Source organism: Peromyscus eremicus, chromosome 3 (assembly GCF_949786415.1).
Source record: "Peromyscus eremicus chromosome 3, PerEre_H2_v1, whole genome shotgun sequence".
Lineage (NCBI taxonomy): Eukaryota > Metazoa > Chordata > Mammalia > Rodentia > Cricetidae > Peromyscus > Peromyscus eremicus.
Window position 1 is genome coordinate 47,852,874 of NC_081418.1, and position 12,245 is coordinate 47,865,118.

The window sequence follows — 12,245 nt, forward strand, 5'->3', positions numbered from 1 at the left end:
AAAGAGTTTATGTGGTTCTTGTCATGCCATTTTTTTCACTCTATTATCTGACCACAAATAGCTGTCACTGAAATGATTACTAAAGGATAACATTAAACTGATAATGTCTGTGTAGGAAATCCACCCTTGATACGCTAAATAAATACAGAACTATATCAATTCATATTTAACTAGTTATCTTTGTCTTCCTATGTTTTCTCCCATTATGTGTTATAGTCTTCCAATCAGATTTTCTAAGTGTGAGCCTAATGGATAGAAATTAAAGTTATAAATTCCTTTTCAAAGTTCAGGTTTTCACTGACGGCTTTGATTCCTTCTCTGCCCATCCTATGAGTATTACATGGCAAATTGATCAGTATGAAGTCCTAAAAGTTATTAGAGTTATTCTGTCTGACTGCACATCAGTAGCATCTCAGCAAGTGGGAGACAGGAAATATGACAACAGCAACAAAAATATTGTAAGTTAATAAGAAGCAAATTGCTAACAATGTATGTATTTATCCTTTATGAACATAACTTCTTTGAGTAATTTCAGTTGTTTTTACCTCAAAAATCTCCTAGGTGTAAAATATAGCATTGGTTCAGATTAATTTAGTCTAAAATTAGTTGATGTAGTTTCTTTAGTTCAGAATTACTAAAATGTAAATTTTGAGTTTTAAGATCACATTTACTTTTATGTTGTTTCTTCAACTAGTTGAGTGGAGAGGACTTCATTTCAATAGGCTTCTTGGTTTCCTGTAAGAAAAATAATCCACTGGCCGACTTTGATTTTTAAGTGTTATATACTGTTGTGATGCAAACATGGCTTCCATTGGAACCACCACTTTGGAGGCCAAAATTCAGTGTTTGTCTCTGTTTGCTTTAAGCCCAACCCACCATGAGCCAATCTTTGTCTTGCTCTGTGTCTCTATTGTATTCTTCTCTTGATTCATTCTATGCCTGATAATTTGCCACAGCTTCCACAACTTTATTAAAAAGAGAAACTATCAAATTCAAGAAAAGAACAAAGGTACCATGGAAACCTTCTCTATCAGAATCAGAAGATAAGAGGAGGACATTGACATTATTGGAGTGAGACTGTCTTCAAACATCTATCTCCATTGTTCCTGGCTTTGCTTGTTTTTATGACTCTCAAGCAGAGACAATTTTTACCCTATGGACACTTAGTGATATGTAGAGCCATTTTGATTGTCACAACTGGGAATAGGCATTTGTATGAAATGAGAAGGGGCTTTGAATGCTGCTGCACAGGTTACAATGCACAAGATAGGGTTCCTCATACCCCCACTTCCAAAGAAAATAATTTGTTTCAAAATGGCAATGGTACCAGGACTGAGAAAGACTGGCTTCTATTAAAGGGTTTCTGGAACTTGCTTTCTTAATCGTCTCTCATTAAAAAAAAAAAAAAAAAAAAAAAAAAAAAAAAAAAAAAAAAGGATTAATGTAAATTGCTTCCTTGTTAGAATAAAGCAAAGCTCACTCATCAGCTATCAGAAACACTCCCTCGCTAACTGTGGGATTTGAAATTCACAGATAAAAGCACAGACCACACATACATTTAAAAACCAGCAGCTCTCACACACCTACAGCACTGTGGCATCTTAATGTCTGGTTATGGCATCACAGATGCTAGTTGAGAAGCTGCAGTATTGTCCATGAACATAGCTGCTTCTAGTCTGATCAGTTTCTACTGGAAACATTTTTTTTCCACACTAATGAAGAGCCTTTTAAAGAAACAATATGACTCATCTCCTCGCTTTCACTGGAAATGTCAGTAACTGTCAAGCCTTTATTTCTTTTTTCCTTGTAGCAATAATGTGAATATCCCAGAGCGGTATTTGAAAAAGAGAAGATTAAGAGTATGAAAAGAGCCAGCTTATGTCTTGAGAAAAGAACTGATTGCCTCTTGACCAATTCATCATCCCCTTAATGACAGATCCCAAGTGTTGGGACAAGGTCACCAATATAGTAATCTACAAAGAATAAGATAAACCATCTGGCTTGATATATGGAATCTAGAATCCCACATTTTCTACTGTTGACAACTCACTGCTTTTTGGTCCTGAAGAGATAGCATGAGGGGAGATTTGATTTAAAAATGATACCAACAGTTATTCACCAATGCAGTCAACTTTTTTTTCCTATTTAGTTCATTGACAGTTGCTCCCCTCCTCAATTTAATAAGATCTCTGTCAACACCATAACACTGGTGTTGCAATTAGATTAGGAAGGCACCCACAGCTGAATAAACTTGTGCAACATGTATTCTTAGCATGTATATACAATGCCATTCCTCTCCAATAGGCTTCTCTTAAAAGGGTGCACGCTGTAGCATGAACTCTATGTATATTTAATATATCTTCCCATAATATGCTGTATGCTTCATATATATATTCTATAAATAAAATAAAATGTATAATAGAAATACATATTTCTGTATGCAAATAAATATATTATACACAAAATTGTTACAGGCACTCTGGTATATATGTTGTTTCATAGAATAAGAGTAGATTTAATGTGCTCCATTTTCAAAGAAAATCATATTTGCATCAAAGGAAGAGCTTTAAGAGCAGCCAAACTCCTATCCACATTAATATTCAACTGATTTATCATTGAGTGTCTGACACTGATTTTAGAGATCTCTTGAAGGAATACATTAATAAATCTTTCTGGTATCAGCCCATGTGAGAGCCACGATTTCTTTCCCTGTGCCTGACAAGCTTGCAATGAGAACCTTCCCAGCTGCTATGGGTCCCACAGCTGTGTTGATCTCCTGTCTGATTGCCTGATGAGGCTGCAACCAACCCATTCTCAAAGAGTTGCACTCTCTTCCAAATTAACTGATTTTAGTGAAATGGAAAATAATCACACTGGGAGAAAAGGATGACCTTCAGAATGTTTTCTTTTCCCCTGACAAACAAGGTAAAGATGGTTCAGGCAGTGTGCTTCAAAAACCACTTTTTTAGCATGGGCTCAACCACACAGCTTCTCCTCCATGGCCTGCCAGAACACCTTAATGAACTACAAAATGACAGCTTTCCCAATGAAAATACATGGTTTGTTTCAGAGTGTCTAAACTCTCCACAGCAATCTCTTTCCTTTCTTCAATGTCCATTGAACTATCTACGGTCCTCAGAAGATGCCCATCCCCATAGCTTAAGTGTATTATTATAAGGGGATACTGGTTGGACTATAGATGAACAGTCTTATTAAATAAGAAACACAGAGCCAATTGAAGAGTTAAAAGCCCAAGAGGTCAGAGCAGTAGCTGAGAGCTGAGCTTACCCTTTGTTGCTGCTGCTGTCTTTCCTCTCAGCAAGAGCGCTACTTCCTGTGTATGTGTCTTTATATAGACTTTCTGTTCTGCCTTCTCAGTGGTTGTAAACCCAACCACATGACCTCCTCGTCACTGCCCATTTATACAGACCTCCAGGTCTTCAATGGTTGGTATTGAGATTAAATGTGTGTATCTCCATGCTGGTGGTATCCTTGAACACACAGAGATCTGCCTGTCATGTGATCAGGATTAAGGGCATGTGCTACTACTGCCAGACTTCTGCTACAGCTTGCTATCAGCTCTGACCCCCAGGCAACTTTATTTATTAACATACAAATAAAATCACATTTCAGTACAAATAAAATATCACCATATTGGACAATTTCAAGAAATATTTACATTTTAATTTGAAATATATACAAACATTGGGCCCACTATTATTGTATAAATAGTGGCGTGCATTGGTAGAGACTATTTCAATTCATTTCAGTTTCATTTGTATCTCAGGGCTTACTCTGATGTCTTTTCATCAGCTCCATTTTACCCACATGTTGCTGGAGAATTTCTCTCCAGCTCCCGCCATCAAGTCCCGCCAGTCCCAGAGCCCACTTATAAAATAAACATATAAACTCTTACATTATTTAAACTGCTTGGCCATTAGCTCAGGCCTGTTACTGTCTAGCTCTTACTCTTATATTTAGCCCATTTCTATTAATCTTTACTTTGCCACATGGCTCATGGCTTACTGGTACCTTACATCTTCCTTGTCCTGATGGCGGCTGGCAGTGTCTCTCTCTCAGCCTTCCACTTCCCAGAATTCTTTTCCTTGTCCCGCCTATACTTCCTGCCTAGCCAATGGCCAATCAGTGATTTATTTACTGACCAATCAGCAACACACTTGACATACAGACCATCCCACAGCACTCACATGACACAATTAAATCACAGGAACAGGTATCCCAAAGTGACACCAAAGTCAATTATGAAAAAAACCAAAGGGAAAAAAATGGTGAGTTCCCACTGGCTTCCTCTTGTTCCAGTGAAATACACTAACTTCATAATCGAGAATTTGAGTGCTTTTTGTGGAAATTAGATGTTGGGTGCTGAACCTGGCTGAAGGCTGCAAACACTGACACAGGGAAAGCATCTTGTCATCATTCAGAAAGAATTGTTCCTGTCCTAACAGAAATCCAATTATTTCAGACAAAAGAAACAACGTGGCAAGTGGTGGTATTTATTATTCAATTAGTTCCTTAGGTGTGATTATTTGCTATTGTTTGTTTTGTGTTGTTATTGTTGTGGTGTTTTAGTTTTTGTTTTTATTTCGAGTAGTCCAGGTTGGCCTTGGACCTGTGATTTCCTGCTTCAGACTACTGAGGCATCACACGCAGCTCAACTCTTTATTTTATAAGCAACACCACAGAATATCTGATTGTTGAATTCCTGAATAAGAAACTACAAAGAAAGACAAAGTTATGCATATGTCTTATATCCTGAAATTCACCTTTTTTCTCTAAGTACGTCTTTGAAATGGGAGTATAATTGAGGTTTTCTTGGAGGATTTAAAATTGAGTACTTTTTAACACATTACTGTAAAGTGGAGACATTGGGTGCCTCTGCTCAAAACAACAAGGAGTTGCAGAAATAACTAGCAAATCTGGATAGTGGCTTCCTCATTGCATAAAAAACAAAACTTAGCATGTGCCTTCTAGTTTCTTCTCCCCTGTGATTCCTGTTCTCTTCACTGTCCTTGCTTATAAAGCAGGTGCTTTCTCTTGTGCCAGTGTCTCCGTTAGCACAATGATGTGTTGTACCAGGCACCAATGCACCTCTGACATCATCTGGAAGCCTCATTGAACCCAGATGGTTTACCCCTTGCCAGGGCTTTCAGGGGCCTGAGGTGAAGTTTGGGAATTTGTGTATCTAACACATTCTTGGGTCATTCTCATGTAGATCACACTTGAAAGTAACTGACTGTAGTCTAACAGGAATTGTCATGACTCGGCACAATAAACAGCAAGGTTTCCTCACATTTTAGACATGATCTCTATAAAGGGGAGTTGTTCTCAGATATAAGTTGGATGCTTGCTGACAAAGGGCTTCCCGTATTTCTTCTCTTGGGAGCCTTTTTGTGCTGTTCACCCTAACACAGAGATTAAAAAGCACCACATTGATAAATGCTTGAAGAACAGCTGTGGGTTTGAAATTTAAACACAAATAAGGAGGACCTTGCATCCTATGGTAGCACTGCTAAAAACATACTTAAACATATTTTATATGAATGCCCAGATGATTTATTTTTGGATGTATTATGTATGGGAAACAGTCTTCAGGTGAGTTTTGAGAATGAATCATTCCATTAGAATGTTGTTTAGAATTTGCTTTCATGCAAAGAGAAAATGCATCTCTTTATACACACTAACATTATATATATATGATATATATGATTATACATAATATATATATATTTATATATTTATATATATATATCTCATGTATAATCAGTCTTAGATTTCTTTTGCAGTGATAAAATCCCATGATCAAAAGTAACTCAAGGAGGAAATGGTTTATTTTGTTTGCAGTTTACATTCTATCATTGAGGGAGGGCAGGAAATCAAGGTAGGAACCAGGAGGCAGGAACTAAAGCAGAGGCCATGTAGGAATGCTGCTTACTGTCCTCCCCAGCTTGCTTTTTCATACCATGCAGAACCATCTGCCCAGTGGTGGTACTGACCACAGTGGGCTAAGCTCTCCATATTAATCATTAAGAAAATGGTCTACATACTTATCTATAGACCAATCTGATGGAAGCATTTTCTCAACTGAGGTTTCTCTTCCCAGATATTTCTAGCTAGTGTCCAGTTTACAAAAAAAAAAAAAAAAATACCCAGAACAATTGACCTGTTGTGAATTGACCTGCCCATATGTTACTATTGAACTGTAAAATTTATTTTTTGTTTATCCCCAAAATATCATGCTAATATTAATATCACAATATAGAACATACTAATACTGAAAAGTCTGTCTTGAAATAAAACTCAAACATTTCAACAGTTCAATCTCTTTAAAATATCCAGTCACTCTAAACCTCCAAAGTTTCTCTAAAGCCCAGAGTCTTTCAACTGTGTGCTCTTATAACATCTTAAATATATATGCTTCCTTACTCCAACAAAGAAGAGCCAGGGCACAGTTACTATCAGATCAAAGCAAAATGGAAATTCAGCAGTGCTCTCAGCATTCTTAAAATTTTCACACACCTACAAAATAACCCATCAATTTTTTTTTCCACAGGGAAAATTTAAAACTCCCTCCATAATCCTCCCCAAACCAACACCACCATGCTTTTCACAGCAATATCCCACTCCTTGTACCAATGTCTGTCATAACTAGTTTTCCATTGCTGTGAAAAAACAAAACAAAACAAAACAAAAAAACCCACCATGACCAAAAGCAGCCTAGAGAGGAGGTTACAGCTTACAGAGCTGGCAAAAGAAACCAAGACAGGAACTCAAGGTGGGAACCTGAAGGCAGGAACTGAAGCAGGGAAGCATGTTGGTCCTCCTGACTTTGTCATTCTGCTTTCTTACACAATCCAGGACCACGTGCCCAGAAGTGGCACTGCCCACAGCAGGCTGGGCCCTCCGACATCAGCCACTAGTCAAGAGAATGTCCTATGGATGCTGTGGGATGGTCTGTGTGTCGAATCTGTTGCTCTGATTGGTCAATAAATAAAACACTGATTGGCCAGAGGCCAGGCAGGAAGTATAGGCAGGACTAACAGAGAGGAGAACTGAGAGAACGGGAAGGTGGGAGGAGACACTGCCAGCTGTCGCCATGACAAGCATCATGTGAAGATGTCTGTAAGCCACAAGCCACATGGCAAGGTGTAAATTTATAGAAATGGATTAATTTAAGATATAAGAACAGTCAGCAAGAAGCCTGCCACAGCCATACAGTTCGTAAGCAATATAAGTCTCTGTGTTTACTTGGTTGGGTCTGAGCAGCTGTGGGACTCACAGGTGACAAAGATTTGTCCTGACTGTGGGCCAGGCAGGAAAACTCTAGCTACATATGGACTTGCCTACAGATGATCTAATGGAGCCATTTTCTCAACTGAGGTTCCACTTCCCAGAAAACTCTAGCTAATGTCAAATTTATAAAAAAACTAATCAAGCTAACCACATAAGTGCAGGCACATAAAACACATGTATATATTCACACAAACAGACAATTTCCCTTGTGTTGCTTAGCAGTTCCCAGAGGCAAAACCTTTCTATAACTTCCAAAAATATTTTTTAATTTTACTGTAAGAAGCATTGGACACTATGGCACCTAAGTAGCATAAAAGAAAAACATATACTCTTTCCTCTTTGCAATGTTATTAACTACTGAATAATTTTCTCATAGCCGTTAGGGGTCACAGGAGTTTCAATCATATATCTTCTACAACAGCTTTCCAGGCCTCTGAAGTCTACACTTCACTGTATCCTATGGATTGCCTTGGGTCATGGTGGAAAAACATATCTAGATCCAAGATCACTTCCCAAACGCATAAGGATTCAGCATCTGTAGATATATCCTCAAAATGTACCATCAACATCATGTACTATTGTGTACCATCAACACCAGGAAACTGCACAATACAAACCACTTTACTGCCAGCTCAAATATCTTGAAGGGAGAGGAGGAAAATCTGATGGTAATTTAACATACCCCTTCCAGAAACTTTCCCATTCTTTCTGACTCTCTAGCTGTAGATTGTATAGAATTTAGGAATGATTTTTACAGTAAATATACAAGCCAGACATAAGACATACATCTGCCATCTTGCTTAGCAAGTAAAATTACAAACTTTTTTCTTGTCACATACTGCTTTTGGATAATTAAGAAAGGAGTCATTTAAACATCAGGTATTTGGCGACTTAATAAAGTCATTTTCTTTTCTTCTTTATTGTATTTGGTGATTGGTCTAGATATTAACCACATTCTACATAACCTTATATGTAAGCAACAGAGAAAACATCACAGGGAATAAAATAAAGACTGAAATGGCAATAAAAATTTGGAATTAAACAATGAGGCAATAAAAGGCTTAGAATGAAAAGTAGCTTATCCCTAAATTCTTCCAAAGGAATGACAATAAAGTTTTAACAGAACATCTTCTCTTTCCCAGTTGGTTATATTTATTCTTATGTGCACATTCTTTCTTGATTTTTGGTATTTTTTGCTAAGGCCTTTAAACTAAAGTATTTCGAAGGTAATATTTGTAAATGTTTTGAAAGGAAATCTCAGAAGCTGACTTTCCTCAGTCTTGTTACTATCTATCTATTTATTTTAGATGTCCTCACTTTGTAGCCCTGACTAGCCTGGAACTGGCTATGTAGACCAGGCTGTCCTTGAGTTTACAAAGATCTGCCTCCCTAGTCCTAGGATTAAAGATGTATACCAGGATACCTGGCCATTCGTGCTAATTTTTAATTTGTGTTGAAGTTTGTTTTGCTATTTTCAAATGTAAAAATTATTTTTAGAAATTGTTAAAAATCACATAATTGCACACAGTGCTTTAATGTGAAAAACAATATAGCAAAGACACAAAGAGTAAAGTACAACTTTTAAAAGTAATTCTGTTACATGATGGTTTTCATATGTCATTATTTTTGAAACAGACAGATATGTAATCATTTTCCTCTTTGGTCTCATGAGATCCCTCTCAGCTTGTTCCCAGTACAGAGGACAATTCCCATAGCCTTTAGATGAAGAGTCAGGACATACCACATATTGTAAAAATGTGAATGAACCCAATTATGAGATAAGAATTTGTCAAAATTAATTTCTTGGTCCAAAATCAGAAGGCAAAACTTACCAAGCCCTTTGCTGAACATAGAGTATGTGAGAAAATATCAGACACCCCAGAGAACCAAGAAATAATCAAATTATTAAATTTCAGACAGATTGAAAAAAATTCTAATCTCTATAATTAGCTTACAGATGCCTGTTAGGAAGCCAAGTTTAATAGACAAACATTGCTTTTGGAGCATGTAGAGGTTAAATATTCTATATTACTGACAATTGTGGATGATTACTTTATACTAGCTACAAAGGTTTCTATATGCCTGTCATGACAAAAGAAGGCAGTACCTGATTTTTTTTTTACTACTTTGTGTGTTACATATTTACTGCGGGGAAACATTCACTTAGAACAAATACCACTATATAAATCCTATGATGAGATAATGCTTTAAATGGATGTGAAGTCCAACTCGCACAGTGAGATGATTTAATAACTGTACATGCTAGAAAATAAGGACATACACTATTATAGAAGGCCTGTTTTAAGTTCCTTCAGTATATGAGTGTGGCTTCCGTTAAGATATTTAAATATAATCCAAATTTATATATGCTTGATGTTGAATATATATGGTATTTCTATGAATTCTGTTTAACTATACACAAAATTATATAATTACTTGCCTACAAAAATTTTCTTTACACAAGGAAAAGAATATAAGAGCCCAGTACTAGGAATTGAATGGAAAATTATTCACAAAAACAAGGACCAAAGTATGTACCAGTGGAAAATACTCAGCATACCCAAAGAGTGTTGGCTGAAGTGTTGATGATGCCTGTGTGTAATGACATTCCAACCTCCAAGTTCAGTGTGGGGTTCACAGTGTTGCCAAATACCAGAGAGGTCTGGAAAATAACAATGGTCTGTCATGTCCACAGATGTCATCCAGCCAAACTGCCCTTCTAACTGAAGCATTACAGAGTTAGAGACTACAAGTACCAAAGTAAAATATCGTACATCCTTAACCAACCACATTCCCCCAAATGAATCACTATGTTAGCATCCACTTGAGAATTCCACAGAAGTCGGAATCTAAAAGCTGTGGGCAGTCTTTTAGAAAGAATGCTGTCAGTTGCTGGTAGATAACTATTTCAGTGAAAGCAACTGGGAGCTTCGGCATGACCCTTGTAGACTTTCATTTCACTTCCACTGTCTACTAGACAAAGACTGATCCAGGCTGTTTTTTCTACTCTGGGATCTGTATTTCTAAAGTTCCTAACTTGTTGGGCGATGACGTTCAGGCTCAGTCAACTCTCTAGAGCAGTGCTAGATGGGAGATATAGTGAGTGCAATTTGTGTGGCTTTGTGCATTTCCCAATGAATTAACATTGGGACATTGATCTGGAATCCATCTTTTTATTCCAGACTTGAAGGGAACCCCAAACTCCAGACAGACTAATACAAAATGTTCTGAAGCATATCTCAGCTCACTAGATTCTTGAAGCACCAGCGAGTCTCCAATCACATTGACTCACACACTCAAGTTTATGACAAGCTTAGATGCTTTGAGGCTTGTAGTACATCAAACCCTTATCACCACTGATCCCCACCTCCAACGTGAGAAATTCTCTGTAGTGTCCCTGGTACCTAAAGTTTGAGCTTCCAACTCCTGAGGGAGAAAACTCAAATTTATCAGTGCTTCACTACCAGTGTTCTCCCATCCCATTGCCCACTCCTTGTGTCTTCAATAATCTCAATATCGATTATCATCTTACCTACGACTAAACAAGAATGCCATCACTTTTCCAGTCTTTTCTGTCACATACTGCAGCAGGCCAGTGTGAGCTGTTGCCTAATACATACATATACACATACGCTCAAGCACACTTCATCCAACACCGAACTATTGATTTCTCACATGAAAGCATTCCTACTGTGCTGGGTTTTTCTTTTTCTTTCTTTCTTTCTTTCTTTCTTTCTTTCTTTCTTTCTTTTCTTTTCTTTTCTTTTCTTTTCTTTCTTTCTTTCTTTCTTTCTTTCTTCCTTCTTTCCTTCCTTCCTTCCTTTCTTTCTTTTCCTTTCTTTCTTTCTTTCTTTCTTCCTTTCTTTTTTAAACTTTCACCTATCCAGTTACACAGAAGAAAAACAAAGGCTTTGTCCCTAATTTTTATGCCACATACTTCAAATCCCTCCTAATCAATCAAATCTATATTTTTTCCATTTCTACTGATAACACTGTACAGTGGACACAGCCTTTCTGCATTCATCACATCCAGCCTGATCCTACCCCATCTGTCTTTTATCTGCAACCACAGCAGTCTTTTCAGAAAGCATTGGAACACATCACCTTCTGGATTAGAATCTATTATTGACATCATCTATGGACAAAGTCATTTATGGGACCTGCAATTCTTACAAGAGTTGAGCTGCTCCATCCCCCTCGTCCTACCCTCTCACCGTAACCCTATAGGACTCTTTGTTCTTGCCACATTGCTTCAAACCATGCATGTGTGTATCATGTCCTCTACTGCCAAACACCTTCAAATGTGCTGCCAACAGTACTTTACCTAGACAATTCTGCCAACCTATTGATACTCATTTTCCCTGACTTCTTTAACTACGTGAGACCCTCCACCATAACTCCTACCATGGCTTTCATAGCACAACTTTATTTATGTGTGACAGTTTCTTTTAATAGATTTCATTTCTTCCTGTAGATTGTAAGCTGTACAGGTACAAAGACAATGGCAGTATTTGCCCACCTAAGACATGGTGGACACTTAAATGTAGTCACTATTATTGTCCTCTCCAGCATTTTATTCTATGTATTTGACCTTGGAAAAAGTAATTTAATTTTTATGTAAATATAATCCATATTTATATGTGCAGCTGGCTCTCTATGCATCTGTGAATTCAGTAAACTGCAGAGAGAAAATATTTTAAAACATTCTGCATGTAGTTTTTTTCCCATCTTTTTCCCCATAATACATACAACCACTTACACAGAATTTATACTGTATTAGACAAGCAATCTAGAAATGAGTTGAAGTATTTGCAAGAATTATGATAGTTATATAAAAATACTAATGTGTTTTGATAAGGGGTTTCCATACCCCTTCTGTAGCTGTTGAAAGACAGCTGTACTCAGTGCCATAAATAGTTTACATTTATACAGGC